Raw genomic sequence first — 19570 nt, 5'->3', positions numbered from 1 at the left:
AAGGTGATTGACCATGATCATATTGAATGCTGGAGCATGATCCTAGGGCAGAATGACCTCCTTCTCCCATTCTCTATGCTTACCAGTGAGGAACTGATTCTGCATTTCAGCTGTCTGCTCCGAAAAAGCTGAGCTGTTGAGATCAGTTGTAGCATCCCTCATCACACCTCTGACTCACCATGGGTGCCCAATCACCTTTGTGCATCTGTCACATGTGTGCAGGTTCTTCACTGGGGGAGTCCCAGGTTAGTGATGTACCTGAACTTGGATCTCCATCACCACAGGACATGGTAATGGTAAATGCATGCAGATGACTTTTAGCATTGCAACTTTGGATGTGCCAGCATCGTGAACATGATCTTGATGAGTTACTGGCCAGGTTTCAATGAGTTGTCAAAACACAATGGCAGCGAGCACCAAATTGCCACTGCAGTCTCCTTCATTATGCATAGTTGTTGAGATGCAGTCTTATTTCACCTGTTCTGCCATTGATGACTTTTCCAACCATATGTTATCTGGCAACCCCCCTCCACCGCCACACCAAATCTTTCAATCTTGGCTAGTCTTACTAGGAGTAAGGAACTCCCAACATCTTTGCTCAAGGTATTGTTGGAACCTCTTCACCAAGTCAAGAAGGCAAGCTACAGAGCTATCTGAATAAGTGTGGCACAGAGTGAAGTTCAGTGTCTTGAACATAATGCTAAGTGAAGGATTTCAGGTGGACATGAAAGATCTCATGGTCCAATTTTGAAGGAGGTACTCCCTGTGCCCTGCCCAGTGTTATGGCCACAACCAGTGCTGATTATCTCCATGTCACCAAGACAATTTCTTCACCATCCAGAGTCAACCTGCTGGGTTTAACCTTCCAACAAACCCTGATATTTAACTAGGAGAAAGTGAGGACTGCCAGGTGCTGGAGATCAGAGTCAAAAAGTGTGAAGCTGGGAATGCAAAGCAATTCAGGCAGCATTTAAGAAGCAAAGAGTCGAGGTTTCGGGCCTAAGCCCTTCATCAGGACATTCCCAAAACATTGACTGTCCTGCGCCTTGGATGCTGCCTGACCTGCTGTGCTTTCCCAGCAACACATGTTTTGACCCTGACATTTAAGTGACAATCATCATTAACTGGAATACTCTCCATGGCAACGCTTCTACTAATTAGGGTCCACTTGACAACCAATTAACATTTTCCTCATTTAATATAAATGTTGGTCTTTCCCTTAAATTGGTATTACGTGTGATTTTTCCTGATCAAAGCAAAAGTAAAACCTTACACAAAATTATATGTCACTGATATTTGAAGGCACTATATGGATGCGAGTATTTCTTGTTACTTGCTTTTCTTCTTTTTCTTTCTCCTGCACTTCCCTTTTTGTTTCTTTATTTCATTCCCTTTCTCTTTCTTTTTCTATTCGTTTTCCTCTTCCCCCTCTCCCATGTTTTTTCTCCTTCACATTTTTTTTCACTGTTTATTTCTCTTTTCAGTCTACTGGTTGTTCTGTTCGAACGTGCGTTTTGTTAACGCGAATTCGCTGTAACGCGACTGTCCAAATTGGGAACATTGTTTCTAAAGCATGAATGTTTGAAACGTGTTTAGGCTGTAATGTGATTACATTGCCAACACTTTAAGCACTGCTTCTAGAGCATGCTTTTTCTATAACGTGAGGTTGCCCAAGGACACAACTGTCATGTTATAAAGGAACTTACTGTGTCATTTTTCTCATTTTCTTCTCTTTCTCCCTTTTACCTTTCTCCATCTCTTTTGACTTTTCTTTCTTGCTTTTTCTCTCCCTCCTTCTCTCCCTCTCTCATGCTGTCTTTTTCTCTTTCCCTACAGTCAGTGTTTGAAGCCCTTCCTGTGTTTTGTATTAGTTAAGCAACGTGCTGCTGTGAGCAGACTGGACAACTGACATTGCCCTGAACAGAAAATACTTAAACAAGGTGTTTATTATTTGCTTGCTCTGTTTGTTGTAAAGGAACAAAAGATGACAATAAATTAAACGACCCGAGCAATCTGGTCTCCTTTTGTGTATCTGAATGAGGTAACCAGTCCTATTCACTCTTTACTGCTTATTCTTAGTGAGTCGGGAACGGTGCACGTTAGATTTCATTTCTGAGCAAACACTGAAGCAGCAAGATGTTTGAATTATGTGATCTCAGTACAAGGTATAATATTGGCTACCTCAGTAATGGGGTATAATTGTTTAGAGTTATGTTTATTCGGAAAAGGTCGGATATTCATATTCATTCCTGGCTCATGACTAACAACACTTTGCCTCACCAGCCTTGTTACCGCCGATGGAATTGCTGTCAGAATGAAGGATAATTAATGACTCGACATGAAACTGCTGTCTGAAAGTCGAATAGCATCTTATTACTCTGGGCATTTTGTACGAAACTGCTTAAAAAGAAAGTCCAAAGGGAATACTGAAAGTGGCGATCACATTGCATAAATGTTTTTCAAAGCTGGGTTTTAGTTCAGGCCTCTTGATGCTTTGGTATCTGTTTCGAACAGTTCCCATTGTATCCCAGAATTATCTGGAGAAAGATGTTGGTCATTCATCTTTGTGGTGAAGATTTGAGGAGTTATCAAATTAATCCTCTTTTTTGATAGTTCTGCAACATTTTTCTTTTTAAGTGCACACATATTGGATACAGATAAAATATAAAGTATATTTAACTTTGCTGATGTAAAATGTGTTTGGGACTGTCAGGGTATATGACGTTGACATCCATGTCAATAAAACGTCAGAGAATCACAGAAGACCCATGTGGGGGCAGTGTCCTTGTGTATATTTAAGGCTGAGATTGATAGATTCTTGATCAGTCAGGGAATTGAGTCGGGGAAAGGGCAGGAAAGTGGACACGATGAATGTTGGATCAGCCACGATCCTATTGAATGGCAGAGTAGGCTCGAAGGGCTGAATGGCCTATTCCTGTTTCTATTTCCTATGCTCTTAAAATGCATGTTATTTGACTCCAGAAGCTTTCGACACAAAGAGGAACCAAATGTAAAACAGATCCAATCTTGGATGAAAACTGCTGGAACTTTTAAAATTTATTTTAAAATTACTTTTAAATTTGTTCATGGGAAGAAATGCCAGCATTTATTACTCATTTCCAATTGGCCTTCAGAAGGTGGTGGTGATGAGCTGCTTTCTTAAACTATTGCAGTCCTTGGGGTATAAGGATACCCACAGTGTTGCGAGGGAGAGAACGCCAGGAATGTGACCGAGTGATGGTAAAGGAACAGCAATTATAGGAACAGGGGGAGGCAATGGCCGAGTGGTATTACTGCTCGACCTATTAATCCAGGGATCCCAGTAATGATTTGGAGGAACTGGGTTCGAATCCTGCCATGTAATTTAGATTGAATTTTAAAAATCAGGAAATAAGAGTCTGACGATATCAATTGTCAATTGTCAGAAAAAACTGTTTGGTTCACTACCGTCTTTCAGGGAAGGAAATCTGCTGACCTTACCTTATGGGTGGTACGGTGGCTCAGTGGTTAGCACTACTGCCTCACGGCGCCAGAGACCCAGGTTCAATTCCCGCCACAGGCAACTGTCTGTGGGGAATTTGCACATTCTCCCTGTGTCTGTGTGGGTTTCCTCCAGGTGCTCCGATTTCCTCCCACAGTCCAAAGATGTGCAGGTCAGGTGAATTGGCCTGGCTAAATTGCCTGTAGTGTTAGGTGAAGGGGTAAATGTAGGGGAATGGGTCTGGGTGGGTTGCTCTTCGGAGGGTCGGTGTGGACTTGTTGGGCCGAAGAGCCTGTTTCCACACTGTAAGTAATCTAATCTAATCTAATCTTACCTGGTGTGGCCTACATGTGACTCCAGCAATGCAGTTGACTCTTAACTGCCCTCTGGGCAATTAGGGATGGGCACAAAATGCTGGCCTATCCAGTGATGCCCACTGTGAATAAATAGAAAATAGGTCAGGGGAGTGATTGATTTGGAGGAAGACTTACAGGTGGTGGTGCTACCACTCATCTGCTACCCTCGTCCTTCAAGAAGTGGTCATAGGTTTTGAAGATGCTTTTGAACACAGTTTAGTAATTGATGTCTATTCAGCTTGCAGATAAAAGGGAAAGTGTTTACATTTATACAGCATTGTGTGTTGGATGTGTTGCATTGCAAGGCATTACCATCTTGTTGTTTGATTAGATTAGATGATTAGATTCCCTAAGTGTGGAAACAGGCCATTTGGCCTCACAAGTCCACACTGACCCTCCGAAGAGTAACCCATCCAGAACCATCTCCCTCTGACTAATGCACCTAACACTATGGACAATTTAGCATGGCCAATTCACCTGACCTGAACATCTTTGGACTATGGGAGGAAGCCGGAGCATTCGGAGGAAACCGATGCAGACATGGGGAGAATGTGCAAACCCACACAGATAGTCGCTCGAGGCTGGAATTGAACATGGGTCCCTGGCGCTGTGAGGCAGCAGTGCTAACCACTGAGCCACCGTGCCGCCCCTAGATAGCAATTGTCCCCTGATCGGGAATCGAACCCAGGCTGTGGCGGTGAAAGCGCCGAATCCTGACCACCAGGGAGTCTTGTTGGGTGGTTTGTTGCCAATATCCCTTTACTGTGAGTGAGTCTCCAGAAGAAACTCTTGTATGAACAAGATGTATTTATTGTTTTGTAACAACCAGGTACAAGTTACATTATCAAGCTAGTTAAAACTCACACAACACCAGGTTATGGTCCAATAGGTTTATTTGGAATCACTAGCTTTCAGAGCGCTGCTTCTTGCTAGTGCTTCAAAATAAACCTTTTGGACTATAACCTGATGTTGTGTGATTTTTAACTTTGTCCACCCCATTAGAACACCCTTGCCTCCATATCATTATCAAGTTAGACATTGTTATTACGACTATTGGGAGACTGTGGGTGCAGGTCAACATCTGAGGTACACTGCCTTTTCCAACAAATCCTCACAAGGTGGTCAGTTAGTTCAGTTGGCTGGACAACTGGTTTGTGATGCTGTGTGATGTTAACGGTTTGGCTTCAATTCTTTCACCAGCTGAGATTATCTTGAAAGCCCCTCTCAATGTCTCCCTTCACTGCTGGTGTAGTGTAGTGTGGTGCGGTGACGCTCAGGTTAAATCACCCACCAGTCACTTCAAGGGAACACAATGTACTCTGGGTGAGAATGTCCACCTCCAACAGCAGCACTACGATCGAGTTGGTTGGGTCCTCGAGGATATAGCTGCTAGACTGAATCTATGGCAGGTGGTGAGGGAACTAATGAGAGAGATAAGCATACTTGACCTCTTCCTCATGAATCAACTTGTCAATTATATCCATCTATGATTATGTCAATGTATTTGACCACTGCATAGACATTCTGGAGAGAAAGCTTTGCCTTACATTGTTGTGTATCAGTTCTAAATAAGACAAAATTGGAACAGATTTGGTAACTCAAAACTCGGCATCCATGAGACGCTGTGGTCCATCAGCAGCATCAATAATATACTTAATCACAATGTGCAACCTCCTCGCCTGGCATCTCTCTCTCTTTCTCTCTCTCCCTCGCTCCCCCCTCCCTCGACCATTACCATCAAACCAGAGGTCAACCCAATATCATTGAGGAGTGCAGAAAGGCATGTCAGAAGCAATACCAGCCAAACGTAAAAATGAGGTAACAACCTGATGAAGCCATAACACAGGTGAATGCTAAATGGTAGAAGCAGCATGCACTAGACAGAGCTAAGTGATCCCACAGCCAGTGGATCAGGTCTCAGCTCCACAATCCTGCCACATACAGTTATGAATGGTGGTGGAAAATTTTAAATCCCGAGCAGGAGGTGGAGACACCACAAATATCCCCATGCCCAATGATGAGCCTCCATAGCACTTCAGTACAAAATAGTGACTGACCCTTGCTCCACTTTCCCAACCTGTTCCCATACCAGTTCATTCTCATAGTATGATTAAAGTCTGTTGGTTCCATACAACAAAAACAGAAATTGCTGGAAAAACTCAGCAGGTCTGGCAGCATCTGTGGAGAGAAATCAGAGTTAATGTTTTGGGTCCAGGGACCTTTCCTAACCCGACCCGAAACGTTAACTCTGACTTCTGTCCACAGACACTGCCAGACCTGCTGAACTTTTCCAATGATTTCTGTTTTTGTTTCTGATTTCCAGCATCTGCAATTCTTTTGGTTTCTATTGGTCCCATCCTTGAATATCTCCAGTGCGCATCAATGGTCCTTGGGTCCAGAGTTCAAACATTTCACCAAACTGAACGAAACACCTTCTTCTCACCCTCAGGTTTAAATATCTGACCCTTGTTTGAAAAATGAGTTCTACACGGTCCAGCCAGGACACCCAGTCTCTTAGCGTTATTAGTGACTGTGTTCATTGGATTCAGTAGCCATTCCAATTTAGTGTTGAAGGGTGATGAGTCCCAGTGTTGAGTTGGAGGGGGAGAGAGGAGGATTGAGTAACAAAGGTTCTGTTCCATATTCCTGTCTTCCTTTGAGTTATCTGCCCAAATTACAAACCACATGGTTCGAAATCCAGTCGTCAGTATTCATCAGAACAGCGATGAGTGAAGAGCCCTGAGCAACTTTTTCAGTAATTCAACTGAGCACAACACCCTTGGGCTCAATGGGTGGTGCATTCAAGTTACATGAGGGTACTTTTACCAGGAGGAAGGGGTCAAACAAAATACAGCACTTCTGACAGTGCAGCACACCCTCAGTGCAAATGCAGGAACAGGAGGAGGTCGCTTCTCCCCTTAGAAGAAAGAACTACACAGCACAGGAACAGGCCCTTCAGCCCTCCATGCCCAGGCTGCCACGTTGTGCCCTTCCATACTACAACTGTCTTCACTTTCAGGTTCCATATCCCTGTAATTGCTTCCTATTCATGTATCCGTCCAGGTGTTTCTTGGATGCTGCTATTGCATCAGCTTCCACCACCATCTCTGGCAGCGTGTTCCAGGCATTCATCATCCTTTGTGTGAAAAACCTGCCTCACACATCTCTTTTAAACATCTCCCCCCACACCTTGAACCTGTGTCCCCAAGTAATTGCTTCCACTCTGTCCATGCCATTCGCAATCTTATAAACCTCTATCAGGTCACCTCTCAACCCCTTGTATTTCAGTGAAAACAAACCCAGTGAAATCCAACCTTTCTTCACAACTAAACTCCCCCATACCAGGCACATCCTGGTAACCCCTTTCTTTACCCTCTCCAAAGCATCCAAATCTTTCTCATACTGTGCTGACCAGAACTGTATGTAATATTCCAAGTGTTGCTAAATTAAAGTTCTATAAAGCTGCAGCATAACCTGTCTATTATTATACTCAATACCCTTTCCAATGAAGATGGGCATGCCATAGGCGTTTTTTTTTTACTCCCTTGTCTATCTGCGCTGCCACCTTCAGTGATCAGTGGACCTTCACACCCAGATCCCTCTGCATATCAATACTCCTAAGGGTTTTGCCATTCACTGTATAGTTTCCACCCGCACTTGACCTTCCAAAATGCATCACATCACATTTGTCTGGATTAAACTTCATCTGCCATTTTTCTACCCATGCCTCCAACTGATCTATATTCTGCTGTATCCTCTGACAACCCTCCTCACTCTCTGCAACTCCATCAATCTTTGTATTATCCACAGACTTATTAATTAGACCAGCTACGTTTTCCTCCAAATCAATTATGTAGATCACAAACAGCAGAGGTCCCAGCACTGATCCCTGTGGACCACAATTAGTCACAGCCCTCCATTCTGAAAAGCATCCTTCCACGGCTGTAACCTGGTGTCGTGTCATGTGACTTCTGTCCTATGACTAAGTTGTTGAGTCTGTTCGGCTGTATAATGATGTGACCCAAATCCTCATGTCCTGCTTTTGCTTTGTATCCCTTAATACTTGTGGTCAACAAAACTAAGGATGGTAGCTCAGTGGTTAGCACTGCTGCCTCACAGCACCAGGGTCCCAGATTTGATTCCAGCCTTGGGTGACTGTCTGTGAGGAGTTTGCACAATCTCCCCGTGTCTGCGTGGGTTTCCTTTGGGTGCTCCGGTTTCCTCCCAGAGTCCAAAGATATTCAGGTCAGGTGAATTGGCCATGCTAAATTGCCCATAGTGTTAGGTGTATCAGTCAGAGGGAAATGGCTCTGGGTGGGTTACTCTTTGGAGGGTCGATGTGGACTAGTTGGGCCGAAGGGCCTGTTTCCACACTGTAGGGAATCTAATCTAATCTCTGGAAAAGTCTAGAACAGGTGATCTAGAATCAGCAAGGGAGTTTCAAACCTCTACCACACTCTTGTATGTAGAAGAGTGTTTCCGAATTAATTCCTAAAAGGATGGGATCTAACATTTCAGACTATGATCCTTCCCTCAGTTGGTGAAAATAGTTTCTCTTTTATGTAAGCTTGCTTTTAAATTCTTGGAAAATTCAATCAATTTTGTTTAATCTACTAAATTTCAGAGCACAAGGACATTAGCTTCTGTGATCTGTTCTAATGTAATCTTGGTATCCAGGTATAATTTTTGGACATCTTTGCTGTACTCCCTCCAAGGCTAGTATACCATTCCTGAGGTGTGATAAACAGTCCTCCTCAAACAACTCCATGTCTGCTCCAAATATAACCAAAACCTGGCTTCTGCTCACTTGTATTCTAATCCTTTAGATAGAAAGGCCATTAAACTTTTATTTTTGGGCTGGTGCATAATGGTTAAGTACTCTACGCTTCTGGTTTCCAAGTCACTTTGGATCTCCACATTTCTAACTTTTGATCATTCAAACAATACCCCATTCTATTCTCTCTTCATACAAGTTGGTCTTGAATAGAAATCCATTCGCCACAGTTTGGTTCATTCGCTCAGTTTATTGCTGCACTGAATGTTCTCTCCAGCGTGCTTTGGAATACATGAAAGGCTAATTTAAAATCTTTTGGACGACCTTGCGTATATGGTAATCTGAAAGGGCTGACTTGTCACTGGTCTGTGGGGGAGATTCATTGTTGTATGCCCCCACAGCTCAGAGGCAGTGTTGATGGGGAGTGAGCCTCGATTTTGCACTCAAGTGTATGGAGTGGGTTTTGAACTTGTGACCTTCTCTCTCTGCCAACTGTGCCTGCTGGTTGTGGAACTGTTTAGTTAAAATGGGCCAGTTAACTTCACAACAAACAAGTAATGTACTCTGGCAAAATAATATCCCTCGGAGCAACTCTCCAAGGTTCTGGCAGGGACACCTTCCAAACCCATGAACTCTACTATTAGAAGGACAGAGGCATGGGATGCATGGACAAAACATGAGAACAATACTGTGAGCAAGTTCCTTTCCAAGCCACGCACCATCCTGACTTGGAACAGTATCGATATCTCTTCATTGTGTTGCAAAGCCAGAATTCTCGAACGCTCTCCCTAACACCACACATACTGCAGTGGCTCAAGAAGGCAGTTCACCACCGCCTACCCCAGGGTATTTTTTTTAATCATTTGTCAAGAAGACAGTGCACCACCATCTCTCCCAGGGCAAATTTTGTTGTAATCATTCTTCATTCATTGATGGTCCCTCACAGATGAGGATGACTCTCTACCACTCTCAGGGTGGGTTCCAAAGATAGCTGAAGAAGGGTTATATCTGAAACATTAACTTCTCCACCTCCTGAGACTGCCTGGCTTGCTGTGTTCTTCCAGCCTCCCATCTGTCTACTTTGGATTCCAGCGTCTGCAGTTTTTTTGTCTCGTACAGACTGGCTCTGTTACAGTTGGGGCAGAGGGTGGGCATGGGAAGGGGTGGCTGGGGCATTGGCGCGGCAGCGCGCTCCTTATGCTGTTTCCATCTGGCTTTGGCTTTTTCCCGACGGCAAGTCTCGAGGTGCTGTCCCCTTCCGGAATGCTCCTCCTCCACTTTGGACAGTCTTGGGCCAGTGATTCCCTGGTTTCTGTGGGAATGCCACACTCTTTTTATGATTTGGAGGTGCCAGTGTTGGCCTGTTAAAAACTTTGTCCACCAGTGGTGGACAAAGTTAAAAATCACACAATACCAGGTTATAGTCCAACGGGTTTATTTGGGAGCACTAGGTTCTGAGGTGCTCCTCGAGGCGAACATGTTTTTATACATATACAGTCACAGGATGTAGATGCCAGTGACAAGGCCAGCATTTATTGCCCATCCCTAATTGCCCAGAGGGTTAAGAGTCAACCACATCGCTGTGGGTCTGGAGTCAGACCAGGTAAGAACAGTAGTTTCCTTCCATAAAAATGAATGCAATGGTCTTTTCCAAGGATGCTCTCAACAACGGACATCCTTGGACAATTTATTCAAAATTGTTGTTTTCGACAATTCAAAGACCACCATCTGCTACGGTGGGATTCAAACCGGGGTCCCCAGGATATTACCTGGATCTCTGCATTAATAGTGTAGCAATAGGCCATCATCTCCACAGGAATGGTAAATAAATATAGTCCTAGCCAACACCACTTACATTCCACAAACAAGTTAACAAAGAAATGTCTGGCAGTTAACTCAAGTTCAAACATATTTTTCTCCAGCACCACTCTGGAGGGAGCGGCTTGAAACTTTTATTCCGCAAAGACCTTAGTGGATGTCTTGTCATTTTTTTTATGTCTTTTTATTTCTTGATAGGCTTTTTGTTTCATCTTGAAGCTCGCTTTTGCCCTCTAATTTATGATTTACTGCCCTTTCCTCACACGATGTCTGTGTTGTGCCTGGTCTTTGCCTTCAAAACGTAGCACGTGCTCGGATATCTTACAGCTGGCGAGCTCTGCAAATGAAAAAATATTGATTATGAGGGAAAGTGTACAACGGCAAAATGGCCCATAGATGAAAACCAGGCACAATAAAACAGCAAGCATTGCAGATGATGAATGTCTCGGTTCATGTAATAGATGCTGACAGTTCTAAAGGAAAATACAGTAGTGTTCTCAACATCAGTAGTTGGTTGCCTTTTGAACAGGTGGAAGTGTCAGGTTCTGTTTCCTACCCTTTTTGAGGGAGAATCAGCTGCTGTTTCTCCCCACAGACTCCGTGTTAAATGTGGCCCTTCTATCGGTGCTTGTACCTTTGCATTCGCAGGCTTGGCGATCTTGCTGAGGATGCCAGTTTTCATTTGCCTGTTCTGTGACATTTTTCAGTCTGTCGAAAGGTCACAGAGCGGAAACATTAGCTTGGAGTCTCTCTTGCCACACAAACTACCTGGCCTGCTGAATATTTACAGCATTTTCAGTTTATATATTAAATAATTACTAAGTCTCGCTGGTAAATAGCAAGGCAAATGTGCTAGACGTGACATAAAAGAAGTGATCAGATAAGAAGACATTAAGAATTAAACTGCGGAGGTAATTGATAAACTTATCCACCTTATCGTGGATTGCATTCAGACAATTACAGCAAGTTTGGGAACAGATAGCAGTGGCACAATTACATATATTTATAAAAGATCATTTAAAAAGTTTTTTTCTCACTCATGGGATGTTGGTGTCGCTGTTTAGATCAGAGTGGTGCTGGAAAAGCACAGCAGGTCAGGCAGCATCCGAGGAGCAGGAAGATCGATATTTCAGGCAAATGTCCTTCATCAAGAATAGAGGCTCTATTCCTGATGAAGGGCTTTTGCCCGAAACGTCGATTTTCCTGCTCCTCGGATGCTGCCTGACCTGCTGTGCTTTTCCAGCACCACTCTGGTTTCCTGCATCTGCAGTCCACACTTTTGCCTAGTTGGTGTCGCTGGGTGGGCCAGGAATTATTTTTCATTTTAATTTAGCTTGAGAAGGTGGTGGTGAGCTGCCTTTTTGAGCTGCTATAGACCATTTGATGTATGTAGGCTCATAATGTTAGCAAGTTTTGAGAAGATTTGTTTATAATGTTCTTAGGGAGAAAGTTCCTGGATTTTGATCCAAAGACAGTGACGGAACAGAGATATACTCCCAAGTCAGGATGGTGAGCGGCTTGGAGGGGAACTTGTAGGTGGTGGTGTCTGCTGCCCTGGTCTTCCATCTGATTGGGGGGTGTTGTGCTTGGATGGTGCTGTCAGAAGAGCCCTACTGAGCTACTGCAGTGCATCTTATAGATCATACACATTGACTGTCGGTGGTGGAGGGAGCGGATGTTTGTGGATGTGGTGCCAATTCAGCGGGCAGCTTTGTTCTGGTTGGTGATGTGCTTCTTGAGTGCTGAGCGATGGAGTTCCACCCGTTCAGGTGGATGGAGAGTATTCCATCACCCTACTGACTTGTGCCTTGTAGGTGACATAAAGGCTCTGGGAAGAAAGGAGGTGTTTCAGAGGTGACTCAGTTGAAACAGATAAGATCCTGAGAGAACCAGGCTGGGTAGATGTTGAAAGGATGTCGGAGAATGTAGAACGTGGTGTCATACCTAAAATAAGGGGTAAAAAAAAATCCTGAAGAAGGGCTCATGCCCAAAACGTCGTTTCTCCTGCTCCTTGGATGCTGCCTGACCTGCTGTGCTTTTCCAGCAACACATTTTCAGCTCTAAAATAAGGGGGTGCCCATTTAAGACAGAGATGAGCAAACATTGTTTTCTCTCAGAGGGCTGTGGGTCTTCAGAATTCCCTTCCTCAAAGGTTGCAACATTTAAATCACTCAACAAAAAAAATGAAAGAGTGGAAAAAAAAGTCTTCCATCTGCACAAGCTTGCGTCATCAGACCAACATGGCCAAACCTCTGGAGAGGGGCCATGACTTTCAAGTTGGAGAATGCACCGGAAGATTAAGGAGTCAAGTCTCCACAAGGTTCAAATAAACTGGACTCACGACAGAATTCCTGTGTTTTTGGGGTAGCACGGTGGCACAGTGGTTAGCACTGCTGCCTCACAGCGCCAGGGACCCGAGTTTGATTCCATCCTCGGGCGAATGTCTGTGTGGAGTTTGCACATTCTCCCCGTGTCTGCGTGGGTTTCCTCCGGGTGCTCCGGATTTCTCCCACAGTCACCAAAGATGTGCAGGTCAGGGTGAATTGGCCATGCTAAATTGTTTATAGTGTTCAAGGATGTGTAGGTTAATTGCATTAGTCAGGGGTAAATGTCGTGTAATAGGATAGGGGAATGGGTCTGGGTGGATTACTCTTTGGAGGGTCGATGGGGACTTGTTGAGTCAAATGGCCTGTTTCCACAATGTAGGGATTGTATGAAAAGGCCGAAACTTTAAGGTAGAGGGAGATAGATTCTTGATGACCAAGGGGGTGAAAGGTTATCGGGGATATGCAGGAATGTAGAGTTGAGGTTAAAATCAGCTCAGCCATGATCTTATAGGATGGGGGAGCAGGTTCGAAGGGCAGAGTGGCCCACTGTTGTTTCTTGTTCATATGAGTCACTCAGAACTGAATTCCTAGTTGCTGACGTACTCTTATAGCTACATTATTATCGAAAATGGCCAAATTCAGATTCTTTTCATGGCAACCCCCAGGGTGATGATCGTAGTGAATTCAGCGATAGCAATGCAATAAGTCAAGGGGTGGTGGTTAGATTATCTTTTGTTTGAGATAGTCCTTTCCTGGTACCTGTGTGATACGAGGTGTCAGCAGAATGGTGGGCATTGAATGTCATTCCCATACAGAAAACAAGAGGGAGAATAACCGAGGGAACTGTTGCTTAACATTAGTGTGAGGAAAGAAAATGGAAACCTGCCTCAGTTAGGTGATAGAATTATAAACAGAGACCCCAAAAATGAACATTATGCTTCAACCACCTTGTTGAATTATTTCAAAAAATAACAGAAAGGATGAAAGGGGTAATGCAACAGATGCAATATGTTTTGATTTCCAATAAAACCTTCGCTAATTAATAACATAGTAGATGTGCACCTAATGTTGGAATACATGAAGGAAGGGAACATAAACAGAAATTGTTGGACAAACTGAGCAAGTCTGGCAGCACGTTTGAGGAAAGTCAAGTCAATGGTTTCAGTCCTGCGACTCTTCATCAGGGCTTTGTGTTTCATATCTCCAGCATCTGCAGATCTTTGTTTTATTTCCATGATGCAGAAGTGCTGATTTTGGATGGACAAAATCAGAAATCACACGACACCAGGTGATAGTCCAACAGGTTTACTTGAAATCACAAGCTTTCTAATTCTTTATAAGTAAGGGAACATGTCATTGAATGGATAATAAACTGGCTGTGGAGGCGAAAAAAGCAGAGCAGGAAGTAAAGATACTTATTCAGATTGTGGAGTTTCATTGAGGTGAGTTCTGAGTTCTTCTTAATATACATCAATAGGTTCTGAGTACAGCTTTGAAATTTGGAGGTGACAAGAAATTAGGAGGACTGCGACAAAATGTAGCAAGATGTTACTAAACTCACAGATAGGAAGTGTATTTGTTAAGTTAGATTTGATATAGAGTCATAGAGATATACAGCATGGAAACAGACCCTTTGGTCGGACTTGTAAAAAGGTTATGCGTTGGTTGTGGGCGGCATGGTGGCTCAGTGGTGAGCACTGCAGCCTCACAGTGGCAGGATCCCAGGTTCGATTCCAGCCTCGGGCAACTGGCTGTGTGGAGTTTGCACATTCTCCCCGTTTCTGTGCGGGTTTCATCCGGGTGCTCTGGTTTCCTCCCGCAATCCAAAAATATGCAGGTCAGGTGAATTGGCCATGCTAAATTGCCCATAATGTTCAGAGATATGTAGGCTAAGTGCATTAGTCAGGGGTAAATGTAAAGTAATAGGGTAGGGGAATGGGTCTGGGTGGGTTACTCTTTGGTGGATCGGTGTGGACTTGTTAGGCCGAAGGGTCTGTTTCCATACTGTTGGGATTCTATTAACAATTTTGGTGAGAAGAATTTGGATCTTCCAAACATCATACCTGGGTCTAGACCAGTGTTCCTTCTCTGCCACTGGGTCCAAATCCTGTATGTCCCTCCCGAACAGCACTATGGTGTACCTGTACATAGACTGCAGTGATTGAAGAAAGCAGTAGACTGCCACTTTCTGAAGGGTAATTAGAGATGAGCAATGAATGCTGGCTTAGACAGCAATACTTGTATCCCATGGATAGATAAGAAAGCTACCCCCATATGCCATTGTAAGTAGATTTGAATAATTTTGTTATCTTGTAGTTTGAAGACTACCACCCATTGTGCATGCTGCTATTAAGCTGTTGAGAAATGGGTTTTTTGCAACTGTCTGAAACAGGTGGAAGAGTTGTCTCCACATTCCCTGGCAATTTTGGCTTCAGTTTTGTTCTCCATGCCCTTGAGGTGGTGTAATCAGCCGCTTGCTGACTGTGGGATTGAGGGTGTCCCTATAGAAACGTGTGTAGATCACCTGGTGGGATGGCCCTTGGCTACTCCTGTGTCTCGTGCACACCGTGTTTCATGAGTAAAGCCCTGGGGGGGTTGACCAGGAGTTCAGTGGCTCTGACCCTGCTCACTAACTCTGTGTTCTGCATCTCCTTGGCAGGTGGGGGGAGAGGGAACTCACTGCACAGCTCAATGACCGCCAGTACTTTGGCATAACATTGTCTGACTTCAATGGTCAGCAACATCACGCAGGAAATGACGGGGTGGAAGTCATCTCAAGAGAGAATGCTGGACATTTTCAATAACTGCAATCCCAACAACATGCAAGACTATATAAAAAAAACAACAAAGAGCCGCAGAAATCAAAAACAAAAACAGAAATTGCTGGGAAAACCCAGTAGGTCTGGCAGCATCTGTGGAGAGAAAGCAGAGTTTACATTTTGGATCCTGTGACTTTTCTTCAGAACTGATTGTAGTGAGGAAAATGTTGGTAAATAGGCTGAAGATTGGATGGTAGAAAGGGGAGGAGTAAATGATACCTCGTTTCCCACTGGAGACCCTGCAGCCTTCAGACCTCCAGATCAAGTTGAATAATTTTAGCGCCTGAGCACCTTCTCCCATGTCCTTACCCCAACCCCCACACATCAGACCCTGTTACCATGTAGGCAGCTACCACAACCAACCTATTGTCAGCCACTAAAAGTCACCATTAGCAGCTATTCATTCTTCCAGGCTGACCTTTACATGTTCCTTTGTCTGCTCAACTGTTATTCTCTGTCTCTGGGCTTCATCTCACCTGTCATATACTCCTTTCCCCACCCCCATCCCCATCCCCAACCCCATCTTTAGTTTGTATCCCAACCATTTCCTCACGACAGTTAGTTCTGAAGAATGATAACCAGACCCAAAACATTAACCCTGGTTTCTCTCCACAGACCCGCTGAGTTTTTCCAGCAATTTCTGTTTTTGCTTGTGAGCACTCAAGACGATCATGTGAAAATGTTGAGTAGGTTGGGCCTGTATTTGTTGGAATTTTGAAGAATGAGTGGTGACTTAATTGAAATGTATCAAATTCCTCGGGCTCTTGACCGAGTAGATGTAAAAAGGTTACTACCTCTTGTGGGCAAGTCTTGGGCCAGATGGCATCATCTCAGAATGAGGGATCACACATTTGAGACAGAGATGAGAAGGAATTTCGTCTCTCAGAGGGTAGTGAATCCGTGGAATTCTCTATGTGAGAGCTGTCAAGGCTGGTTCCTTAAGCATATCAAAGGCAGAGACAGACAGCTTTCTAATCAGGAATCAGCATGGGAAGAAAAGATGAACAAGTACAAACATCTAGGAAAAGAGATAATGGACCTCATTGGTGGAGGAATGATTGTGTTGTGGGCCAAAGTAGGAAAGTGGAGTTGAGGGTTACCAGATTAGCCATGATCTCATTTAATAGCAGATCAGAATTGATAGGCTGAATGGTCAACTTCTCTTTCTTACTCTCATTCATGGGATGAGGGCATTGCTGGCTAGGCCAGCATGTATTTCCCATCCCTAATTGCCCAGAGGGCAGTTAAGCGTCAACCACATTGCTGTGGATCTGGAGGCACATGTAGACCAGACTGGGCACGGTTGACAGATTTCTTTCCCGACAGAACGTCAGTGAACCAGATGTTTTTTTCCGACAATCAACTTACGATCATCATTAGACTCTTTCTTCCAGATTTTACAGAGTTCAAATTACACCCATTCTCCATGAGCGGGATTTGAACCTGGGTCCCCAGGATATTACCTGGATCTCTAGATTAACAGACTAGCTCTAATAGACCACTAGACCATTGCCTCCCCTGTTATGCATTCCTTCCCAATAACTGAGCTAAAGTGCTCAAGATTGTTTCTTTTTTAAATGTCAGGCTTTACATTGCATTTCAGTTCACATCTGCTACTCTGAGGAGCTCTGGTATTGGTGATAAAAGCTGTGAGACTGACGAAGTCCTGAGTGTCCTTGCAGGAAACTCTCTCACTGTTGTTATGGCAACTGACCTCCTTTGGGTGACAAGATATTGCTTGGTTGGTATCTCCTCTCCAGGGCTGTCATGTCAAAAACTCCTTTATAACACATTCTATTCAGGCAGTTGGAGAAATCTGAAATTAGCTCCTTCTAACGTCACTACTCCTTGTCAGGACTGTTTGCGTGACACATGCAGTGAGTATCAATTTGTAATGCAGCAAGACTCAGAACCCTTATGCTATTGGTATCGTTTAGTTCTGTTTGTTCCCTATGTATGGAAACAGCTGCCATGATGACTTCAACTGCTGTAATCCCACTCTCCCATGGGGACTTTTAGGAATTTTTGAAATTCATTTGTGGGATGGAGTGTCACTGGTTGGCCAGGATTTGTTGACCATCTCTTGTTGCCCCTTGAGAAGGTGGTGGTGAGCTGCCTTCTTGGACCACTGCAGTCCACCTGCTGTGAGTTGACCCATGATGATGTTAAGGAGGGATTTCCAGGATTTTGACCCAGTGACAGTATATTTCCAAGTCAGGATGGTGAGTGGCATGGAGGAGAACTTGCAATGGGTGGTGTTCCCATGTATCTGTTGCCCTTGTCATTCCAGGTAAAAGTGGTCATGAGGTTTGGAAGGTGATGTTGGGTGATTTCCTGCAATGCATCTTGCAGATGGTACACACTACTGCTACCGAGCATCAATGGTGGAGGGAGTGGATGTTTGTGGATGTGGTCCCAATCGAGTGGGCTGCTTTGTCCTGGATGGTGATGTGTCAAGATTCTTGAGTGTTGTTAGAGCTGCACCCATACAGGCAAGAGGGTAGTATTCCATCACACTCGTGACCTATGCTTTGTAGATAGTGTTAAGGCTTTGGGGGCTCAGGAGATGAGTTACGCACCACAGTACTCCTAGCCTCTGATTTGCTCTTGTAGCCACTGTGTTTACATAATAAATTCAGTTGAGTTTCTGGTCCTGGGGTGTTGATAGAGTCATAGAGATGTACAGCATGGAAACAGACCCTTCAGTCCAACCTGTCCACGCCGAACAGATATCCCAACCCAATCTAGTCCCACCTGCCAGCAACCGGCCCATATCCCTCCAAACCCTTCCTATTCATATACCCATCCAAATGCCTCTTAAATGTTGCAATTGTACCAGCCTCCACCACACCCTCTGGCAGCTCATTCCATACACACACCACCCTCTGGGTGAAAATGTTGTCCCTTATGTCTCTTTTGTATCTTTCCCCTCTCACCCTAAACCTATGCCCTCCAGTTCTGGACTCCCCGACCCCAGGGAAAAGATCTTGTCTATTTATCCTATCCATGCCCCTCATAATTTTGTAAACCTCTATGAAGTCACCCCTCAGCCTCCGACGCTCCAGGGAAAACAGCCCCAGCCTGTTAAGCCTCTCCCGAAAACTCTAATCTTCCAACCCTGGCAACATTCTTGTAAATCTTTTCTGAACCCTTTCAAATTTCACGACATCTTTCCGATAGGAAGGAGATCAGAATTGCGCGCCATATTCCAACAGTGGCCTAACCAATGTCCTGTACAGCCGCAACATGACCTCCCAACTCCTGTACTCAATACTCTGACCAATAAAGGAAAGCATACCAAACGCATACCAAACGCCTTCTTCACCATCCTATCTACCTGCGACTCCACTTTCAAGGAACTATGAACCTGCACTCCAAGGTCTCTTTGTTCAGCAACACTCCCTAGCACCTTACCATTAAGTGTATAAGTCCTGCTAAGATTTTCTTTCCCTGTGGGAGTGGTAGAGTCAGAATCTTTGGTGACCTTTAAGCGGCAATTGGATAGGTACATGGATGGGTGCTTAAGGTAGGACAAATGTTCGGCACAACATCGTGGGCCGAAGGGCCTGTTCTGTGCTGTATTGTTCTATGTTCTATGTTCTATGTTCAAAATGCAGCATCTCACATTTATCTGAATTAAACTCCATCTGCCACTTCTCAGCTCATTGGCCCATCTGGTCCAGATCCTGTTGTAATCTGAGGTAGCCCTCTTTGCTGTCCACTACACCTCAATTTTGGTGTCATCTGCAAACTTACTAACTGTACCTCTTATGCTCACATCCAAATCATTTATGTAAATGACAAAAACTAGAGGACCTAGCACCGATTCTTGTGGCACTCGACTGGTCACAGGTCTCCAGTCTGAAAAACAACCCTCCACCACCACCCTCTGTCTTCTACCTTTGAGCCAGTTCTGTATCCAAATGGCTAGTTCTCCCTTTATTCCATGAGATCTAACCTTGCTAATCAGCCTCCCATGGGGAACCTTGTCAAAC

The sequence above is a fragment of the Chiloscyllium plagiosum genome, chromosome 11 (genome assembly GCF_004010195.1).
Source record: "Chiloscyllium plagiosum isolate BGI_BamShark_2017 chromosome 11, ASM401019v2, whole genome shotgun sequence".
NCBI classification, from domain to species: Eukaryota; Metazoa; Chordata; class Chondrichthyes; order Orectolobiformes; family Hemiscylliidae; genus Chiloscyllium; species Chiloscyllium plagiosum.
The sequence above is the reverse complement of the archived record's forward strand: the minus strand, read 5'-3'. Positions refer to the sequence as shown.